We start from the raw sequence: 8,949 nt of genomic DNA on the forward strand, positions 1-8,949 counted from the left end.
CTGGGCATAGTAATTGCCTAAGTAATGCTCCCAAAGCCTAAGGGGCAAGACATCTGGAAGCAAAGAGATTGGGAGGAATTCAGACAGAGAGAGGGCACAAGTAATTATCTGATGTTGTCCAATGAATTTCTCCCTTCCCTCTTTTCTCTTCCCTTTCCATCCTCCTTTCTCCTGCAGCTACCATGGGCCACACGCAGAATCGACGAAGTCTGAACAAAAGAAACACTTCTTTCAGTGGCTGCATAGCATATGCATACATGCATCACAGTTTATTTAGCCTGGTGTTAGTGATGGGTCATGGCAGCAACATCAGGATTTCCTGAGTGTCCTAATCAACAGATATGGGAGTTCTCATGGTTAGTACCATCTCTGTAGCAGGTTAGGTTTTTTAGGAACATACTCTGAGGCAGAGTATAGTGTGCAATATATTCGTTAGCAATTAAACACCCATGGAAGGGAGAAGGAATGGGATTGGGCAGAGAGGGGAGTTGAGCTATCATGGCAACATCCCTTCCTCAGCCCCAGGAAACTCCCGAGGAGGATGGCCTGTCACCATTGCTCTGCCTTGGGCCCCTCTATGATCAGTCCTTAGATGTGGGTTGTTCTGGGAAGGTGGCTTTTTGTAGCTAAGGCAATCCTGAAGGGGCTGAAATGGGGGCTGGAGTGGTCAGTACTCCTGACGGCTGGGCTGCGTATTCCCTCTTAAGGGGTCAGCACCAGGCATCTCTGTGTCCATCACACACCTTATTCCTCCTCAGTTCTGCAGGGCCTGGTTAGAGATGGCATGATTCACACAGCGGAATAACATGCAATTTTTTTTTTTTTTTTATTTTCAGGGCTGCACCTGTGGCATATGGAGATTCCCAGGCTAGGGGTCTAATTAGAGCTGTAGCTGCTGGTCTACACCACAGCCACAGCAACGCCAGATCCAAGTGGTGTCTGCAACCTACACCATAGCTCACGGCAACGTCGGATCCCTAACCCACTGAGCGAGGCCAGGGATCGAACCCGCAACCTCACGGTTCCTAGTCAGATTCCTTTCTGCTGTGCCAGGATGGGAACTCCCAGAATTCTATGCAATTGTGATGGAAAATAAGGCCACATAAAAATGTTTCATGAAATGGAAACATGTTCAGTTATTTATTCAATACTTATTTATATAAATATTTATTTAAAACCTGGGATGTGCCAGACACTCTTCTAAGTGTTACAAGTGAAAAGAGCAGGTTACAAAATAGTTTGTACAATTTGATACGCTTTAAAAAAAGTGCAAATGCATGTATATGAATTCAAAAGTTAGAAAGAAATGAAAGATTAACAGGGTTATATCTAGATGATGTGATGTGGGTGACTTTTTTTGTAGTTCACATGTTCACATATGATCTGTGTTTCAGAGAAATATGTAAGTTACTAAAAACGTGTTCTTTTGGAAAGCTTTGTAGTAAAGTAGCAAGGACATATGTTTCCATTCGTATCTTAGGCATTTCATGTTCTATTACTGGGATTACATGGGGAGAAAATAAACACGAATCTTTTCAAAATAGACAATGTGAACACAAAACTCATAACGAGAAACCAGAGACTAGCTAGGAATAGGAAGTTTAATTTTCAGACAATAACTGCAGCTGATTAGATGAGGTATTTCAGGTCCTTAATGTACAAAGATAATCTATTTTTCAGTAAGTGCTTTCTGACTATGTTCTACTAATTTCTCCTTCCCTCTGGCTTGGTGGTTCTCTTAACCACGTCTTAACTCCAGTGCAAAGCTCATCAGTGAATTCTCATTACGGAAAAACTCAGTTCAGTTAGAAAGACTTAGAGATTTTCTTCCTATCATTACAATTTAGACTGGAGACTCCAGTGATTTGGGGGGATGGAGAGAAGGCGGGGCTGTCTCCCCAATAATTCCCTTTCCAATTCCCTGAATACACTCCTTTGAGAGTGAAGTGATGTTGTCTAAAGGACTGGCCCTGGAGAGGCTGCTGTTTTTGTTTATTACCACCATTCACCATCTGGCTCACCACCAGCAGCCTCAGTGCAGACAGGGGCTGCTGCACAGAGCTGGCTGATGAGAATGCTCGCTCAACCCCAAACAGCTCCTCTAAGTTCCAGAGTGTAAACACCTTCATTGGTTTATAGCCAGTTTGAATCTTCTCATCTCACACTTAAGGACCCCAGTTCTCTAACTGTATCCACCTGGATGCAGGGACCTGAGCTACAGGGAGGTATGTGTGTCTGTCCCTGCTTGGTTGTGTCATTGCCCATCACTCTCCAATGATTTCCCTTCTCTGTGGCAGTTCCCAGGCAATTCAACAAGCCTGGTGACTAATGTGATTTCTAGCCAAGTTACCAGATGTTGGGTCCTATACATACCCTCAAACTTTCCAACCCTCACGGGGTTTCTCTCCCATCTTTGGAACAAAGAACCACTGGAATGTTTCTGTTCACAAACACTGCACTCCCTAAACAGATCTCTCTCTTAAAATCCACTTTTTATTGAGGAAGGATGGAGCTGTAGTGTAAACTGGCCCCATATCTGGAAGTTCTCTGTGAAAGAGACTGGCTCCATATCTGGAAGTTCTTTTTTTTTTTTTTTTAATTTTGTTTATTTTTTGAAAAGTTTTGGCTGCAACATGCAGTGGCTTAATGTGAAATCTCAGTTCCAGACCAGGGACTGAACCCAGGCCACAGCAATGAAAGCACTGAATCCTAACCACTAGACCACCAGGGAATGTTCTTTGAATTAGAAATGTGAGTTATATAAGGCCTTTTGCTCTAATTACCAGTTTCCGGGGAAAAAAAGAAAAGACTTCTCCATGTTGTCTACCATGTTTCAGGACTTACTAAAAGTCCCAGGTATTGTCAAATTTACTCTTCACTGTGAAATATATACTATTTTTGTTTGTTTGTTTTTGCTTTTTAGGGCCATACCTGCGGCATATGGAGGTCCAGGCTATGGGTCGAATCAAAGCTGTATCTGCTGGCCTATACCACAGTCACAGCAATGCAGGATCCAAGCTGCGTCAGTATCCTACACCACAGCTCATGGCAACACCAGATCCTTAACCCACTGATCGAGGCTAGGGATCGGACCCACAACTTCATGGTTCCTAGTTGGATTCGTTTCCGCTTCACCATGATGGGAACTCCTAAATTACTCTCTGCTTTAAAAACAATATCCATTATTGTACTCTGATAACAAAGTGAATGTATATTCATTGTAAAAAATAAAAATTCTTATACTTCCTTAACCAGTGATAAACGTGATGAACATTTTGGTGTTGAATCATGCATTTAGGAATATTCGGGGTACAATTATTGTCAGGTACAGTACAACAGACAGAATTCTTACTCTTGTGGTACTTTGGATCTTTCTTGTTTGCATTTCCTCCCAAAGTAATTGGAATCATACTTAATTGCAGTTTTCTAAATTAGTTATTTTTACTTACAGTTCAGTGCAGACCTTTCCCTATGGGATTCTTCTACAACATCATTTTAAAGGATGTATTGTATCCCACCAAGCGAATATGTTATGATGTACTTACTGACTTGTTTAAGGTTGAAAATTCAGATTTTCAATTTCTAATATTAATAAATAATTCTATGGAGAATATTCTTGTACATAAAAATTTAAACACATTTCATTATTTTATTCACACAAATTCCTAGATTTAGAATTTCTGACGAAAGGGCATGCTCATTTTAAAGTGTTTGTCTTCATGGGGTCCAACTGCATACCAGAGAGGTTGTTAAATGTATACTCCCAACAACAGTATAAGAAAGTGCCCATTTCTCTGCACTTTAAGCCAGGTTAGCTACTGTCTATAACAATTTTTGTGTTTATAAAAATATTTAAATTACATCTAATTTTTGTTTTAATTATATTTATTGAACCATTTACATGTGTGTGTTTTTTAAAATGTTTCCCACTCATTCTTGGCCCTTTGACTGGGGTACTTACAGTTTCAAAAATTGGTTTGTGGGAATTTGTTCCATATTTAAGATATTGACCTAACATGTTTAGTGCATCTGTTTCTCTTCACCATTTGCCTTTTTGCTAACATTTTTTTCCATACATTTTGAAATATTTCATGTCAATTATATAAATACTGTTCTTAATCATTTCTGCCTTTGGCATTACACTTAAAAAGGGCTTTCCAACTCAAGATTTCATATTTTCCTATCCTTTCATTTCTTTCAGTCTGTCTTTTTCTCTGTCTTTATGCTTAAATATGTATATAGTTATGAGTGTGTATGGATGCTGTTATATGATATGGGGGTAGATCCAACAATGCTCATTCAAATAATTAAACAATAATCATCACATTAACTGGATGCATAGAATTTCATTGAAGGATATGCCACAATTTATTTGATCAATCTGTGCTTGGACATTTTTGAGTTTGGACAATTATCCTCACATTTTTTTCTCATTAGAAAAATTTAACACAAATCATCTCTATAAAATCCCCCAGGTTCAGTGTTACTTCTGGAAGTGGAATTTTACTACATGCGTGATTTCACTGTGGGGCAGTTCTGGTGATGATGAGGTATGGCTCTGGTGGGAGGCCACTAACAGAGTGTAAAGGTCATAAGAAAGGAAGAGCCCTTTGTTACTCATAGCTCACTCCTTTCCCCTGTACCTGCCCACACTGGGCTCCGAGCTGGAAAATATTCTGCTCTTAGCCACCTCTGTGCATTCTGAGGTGGATCCTCTGCCTCAGTTTATCCATCATTCCTGCACGATCTGCTTTCCAGTTTGAGAAATCATTAAAATCTCTAGTTTCTCTCCCTTCTGCTTTGAGTAAATATTTGTAAATATTTACTATACTTTTAATGGCATTTGAGGAGGATGGCTTTTTGCCTTCTTTTGTGTGTCTTTTCTAGGGCTACACGGAAGTTCCCAGGCTAGGGGTCTAATTGGAGCTGTAGCCACTGGCCTACGCCAGAACCACAGCAACCCAGGATCCGAGCCATGTCTGCAAACTACACCACAGCTCATGGCAATGCTGGATCCATAACCCACTAAGAAAGGCTAGGGATCAAACCCACAACCTCATGGTTCCTAGTTGGATTCATTAACCACTGAGCCATGATGGGAACTCCCTGCTTTTGCTTTTTTAAAAAAAAACAAAACACAGAATTAGGCAGACAACTAAATGTCTACTTAATGGAATCCTATCTGTTCATAATAATAGGCCATGCTACCATTGTGTACCTGGTGTTAACTTATTGCAATTTCTGCCAACACTACAAGAAAAAAAAGTAGCCCCTTCAGAGCATAATAAGCTGATATTGCCCGACACTCATAACAACACAATTCTCTTTGAGTTTTAGCCTTACAACATTTCCAATCAAATAACTGGCATGACGAGCCAGCTACAGAGACACAGCCATCCATACCTGTCCACACCCCTATTCAAAAAAATATATCTAGACACATGTGAGCACAAAACATCAACTGACATAATCATACTTAAATACTCACGACTTACTATTCACAAGAATAGGTGGTTTGCATAGACTTAACACAAAGGTTGGTGAATAAGAGCAGAAGAAGACAAGTGAATAAGAGAGGGTGAGTAAAACAGGTTAGTCAAGAAATCGTGGGAGGGAGTTCCCACTGTGGTACAGTGGAAAGGGATCCAACTAGTAACCACGAGGTTGAGGGTTCCATCCCTGGCCCCTTTCAGTGGGTTGAGGATCTGGCGTTACCTTGAGCTGTGGTGTAGGTCACAGACTCGGCTCAGATCTGGCATTGCCTTGGCTGTGGTGTAGGCCGGCAGCTGTAGCTCCAATTTAACCCTTAGCCTAGGAACCTCCATATGCCGTAGGTGTGGCCCTAAAAGAAAAAAAGAAAGAAATCATTGGAGGCTTTATTGTGGAAAGTATTTCTCAATATGTACATATATCAAATCATTACATTGTACACCTTAAACTTATACAATGTTATATGTTGACTATACCTCAATGAGCTAGAAACATACACAAACATACAAACACACACAAACACACACACACACACACACACCCACTGACACACACACATAAACATGAAATAACAGAAGGTTAATTTAAAAGAAAGTAAGGTGTATGCAAGAGACCAAAGAGTAAAACTTAGGGAATTTGTAAAGAATGGGGGAAACAGGGGGATAATTCTGGAAGACTTGGGTACTCTTGCTGCTATTATTTTTGAGTTTAATAGCTATTCTTCACTCTCCTCAGTCACAAAGTAGACTTAAAGATATTAATCTCCGCATTAATTTTTTAAAAACAGCTTTATTGATATACTATAAAAATTTACCCTTTGAGGATATACATTTCAGTGGGTTTTTTTTTTTTTTAAGGAAGTCAGAGCTGTGCAACCATCACCACTATCTAATTTCAGAACATTTCTATCTCTCCCCAAAGAAACCTCACATTCAGTGCGTTGAGTCCCCACCTCTTCCTCTCCCCTGCCCCCTGGCAAGCACTAATCTACTCTCTGTCTCTGTGGATTTGTCTATTCTGGACATTTCACATGAATGGGATCACATAATACATGGCCTTTTGTGCCTGGCTTCTTTCACTTCACAGAATACTTTCACGGTTCATCCAAGTCATAGTCATATATCAGTCATTCATTCCTTTTTATTATCCAACAATATTCCATTGTATGAATATATCACTTTTTTTCATTTTATACTTTTAAAACTTGTGGGGAAAACACATAATACCATCTAAACCATTTAACATGTACCGTTCCGTAGGTTAGTGTACACACATTGCTGTGCAGTAGAACTCCAGAACTTTTCCACTTGCAGAACGGAAACTCCATACCTTTTCAGCCCCTCCTCCTTCCCCCTCCCCCAGTGCCTGATAACCACCACTCTACTCTGTCTCTGTGAATATGCCTACTTTAGACATCTCGTATAAGTAGAATCACAGGGTACTTTCCTTCTGTGACTGGCTTATTTTACTTGGCATGATGTCCTCAGGGTTCTTCATGGTGTAGCATGTGTCAGAATTTCATTCCTTTTAAGACTGAATAATATTCCATTGATACATATACTACAGTTTGTTTATCCATATCTGTCAATTATCATATGTAAAAAACCCATTCATTTTTGATGGACATTTGCGTTGTTTCCACTTGAGGTTATTATGAACATTCTGTGAATATTCTTGTACAAGTTTTTGGATGGCTGTGTATTTTTAATTGTCTTAGGTATACACCTAGGTGTCAAATTGCTGAGTGATAAGATTTTGTTTAACTTTTGAAGAATTGCCAAACTGTTTTCCAGAACAGCTGCACCATTTTACATTCCCACTAGCAGTATAGGTATTCTAATTTCTCCATAGCCTTGTCAACACTTGTTATTATCTCTATTTTTTTTTTAACTTTTTACGGCTGCACCTATGCCATAGGACTTGAATTGGAGCTGCAGCTGCTAGCCTACACCACAGCTACAGCAACGCTGGATCCAAGCTGCATCTGCAACCTATGCCACAGCTTGCAGCAATCCTGGCTCCTTAACCCACTAAGCCAGGCCAGGGATTAAACCTACCTCCTCACAGACACTGTGTTGGGTTCTTAACCTGCTGAGCCACAATGGGAACTCCTCTGTCCCTTTGTCATAGCCTAATGGATGTGAAGTGGCATCTCATCATTGTTTTGATTTGTGTTTCCCTAATGACAAATTATATCATGTTTATTCTTTGAGTGAAAGAGGGGGTAGGATATGCCCAGGAAAATTGTTCTAGTAACTTCACTCTCTATTACTGTGAGGGGATCAGAGGGTTTGGGGAATACAGTGAGGGAGGGTCACCAGGATTACTTAGATAAAATCCAGTATCAATATTGTTGATAATAATATTATAGAAATAATAAGAGCATATAGTACCAGGCACTCTTGTAAGCACTTTTATGTTATTTCTTTTAACCACACTTGAGACACTCACATCTCAGATTTATAATAATAACTTCTTCAGGAGCATCCTTGGAGATTCCTTTAAGTGAAATTATATCCTCTGATCAGTGCTTGTTCCGACACTGAAACTTTTATTCCCATTACATCTTTATTCCACATGTCCATCCATGTCCTCTGCCAGTTTTACTCAGAAAAGGCATCTCTGAGACTCTTCCTCCTCTTCCAGTTGACAGCCAGCTCCACCTAGAGTGTCACCTTTCATGTTTACTCCTGACCTGGAACTACCTCCTACCACTTAGGGACCGAATGTGCTTTTCACTGACTGATCTTCTGCACTAGGCAGCTCTTTTTGGAGACAGCCTGAGTCACTGAGAGTGAGACCTGATCTGCATTTTTTCCCTTCTCCTTTCAGTCAAACATGTTCAGACAAGATCACTGGACCATGCCAAGCCCATCCTCTCTGGTCCATTGCTCCATTGTGAAAGGTCAAAATGACAGCTCTGAAATTCATCACCGAATGCTGATGAGAAGGGCGGAAGTGGCTGGGGTGGTCTAATTTGAGAGGTTCTGCTTTAAGAAACATAAGAAAGCTGTCTCATATTACGGCTGAAAACCAGTGAGCTAAATTCAGTATTTAATTGCATATGTTATTGATAACATCCAAGTTTTTGATCACTAATAATATTGTTGGCCTTTCAATATTTGGGTTATTTTATTCTGCCAACTGATTAATTATAACCTTACTCAAGTTGCTCGAAGTTTTCCTGTAGGTTCACAGCAAGTTTATCAGCTTTCACCTAGTTTGGTCAGCCCACAATCAACAGAAAGACTGCTTATCTCCCTGGAGAATGTTTACTGACTCTGGGCACATGTACATTTGGTGGACAAATGAAGGAAAAACTAAATAAGCTTTGAAATTATAAGCAGATATTTGAAAAATGTAATAATTAGACATGAAATTCAGGTATAAGAAAGGGATTTCTGTATGATTGTTCAAATAGCAGCTTAATTCATTGTAACACAACCATATAATCACAAC

Source organism: Sus scrofa, chromosome 13 (genome assembly GCF_054392235.1).
Source record: "Sus scrofa isolate SSC_HxYL_T2T_F1_AM1 chromosome 13, Sscrofa_HxYL_maternal_Yorkshire_Landrace_v2.0, whole genome shotgun sequence".
Classification (NCBI taxonomy): domain Eukaryota; kingdom Metazoa; phylum Chordata; class Mammalia; order Artiodactyla; family Suidae; genus Sus; species Sus scrofa.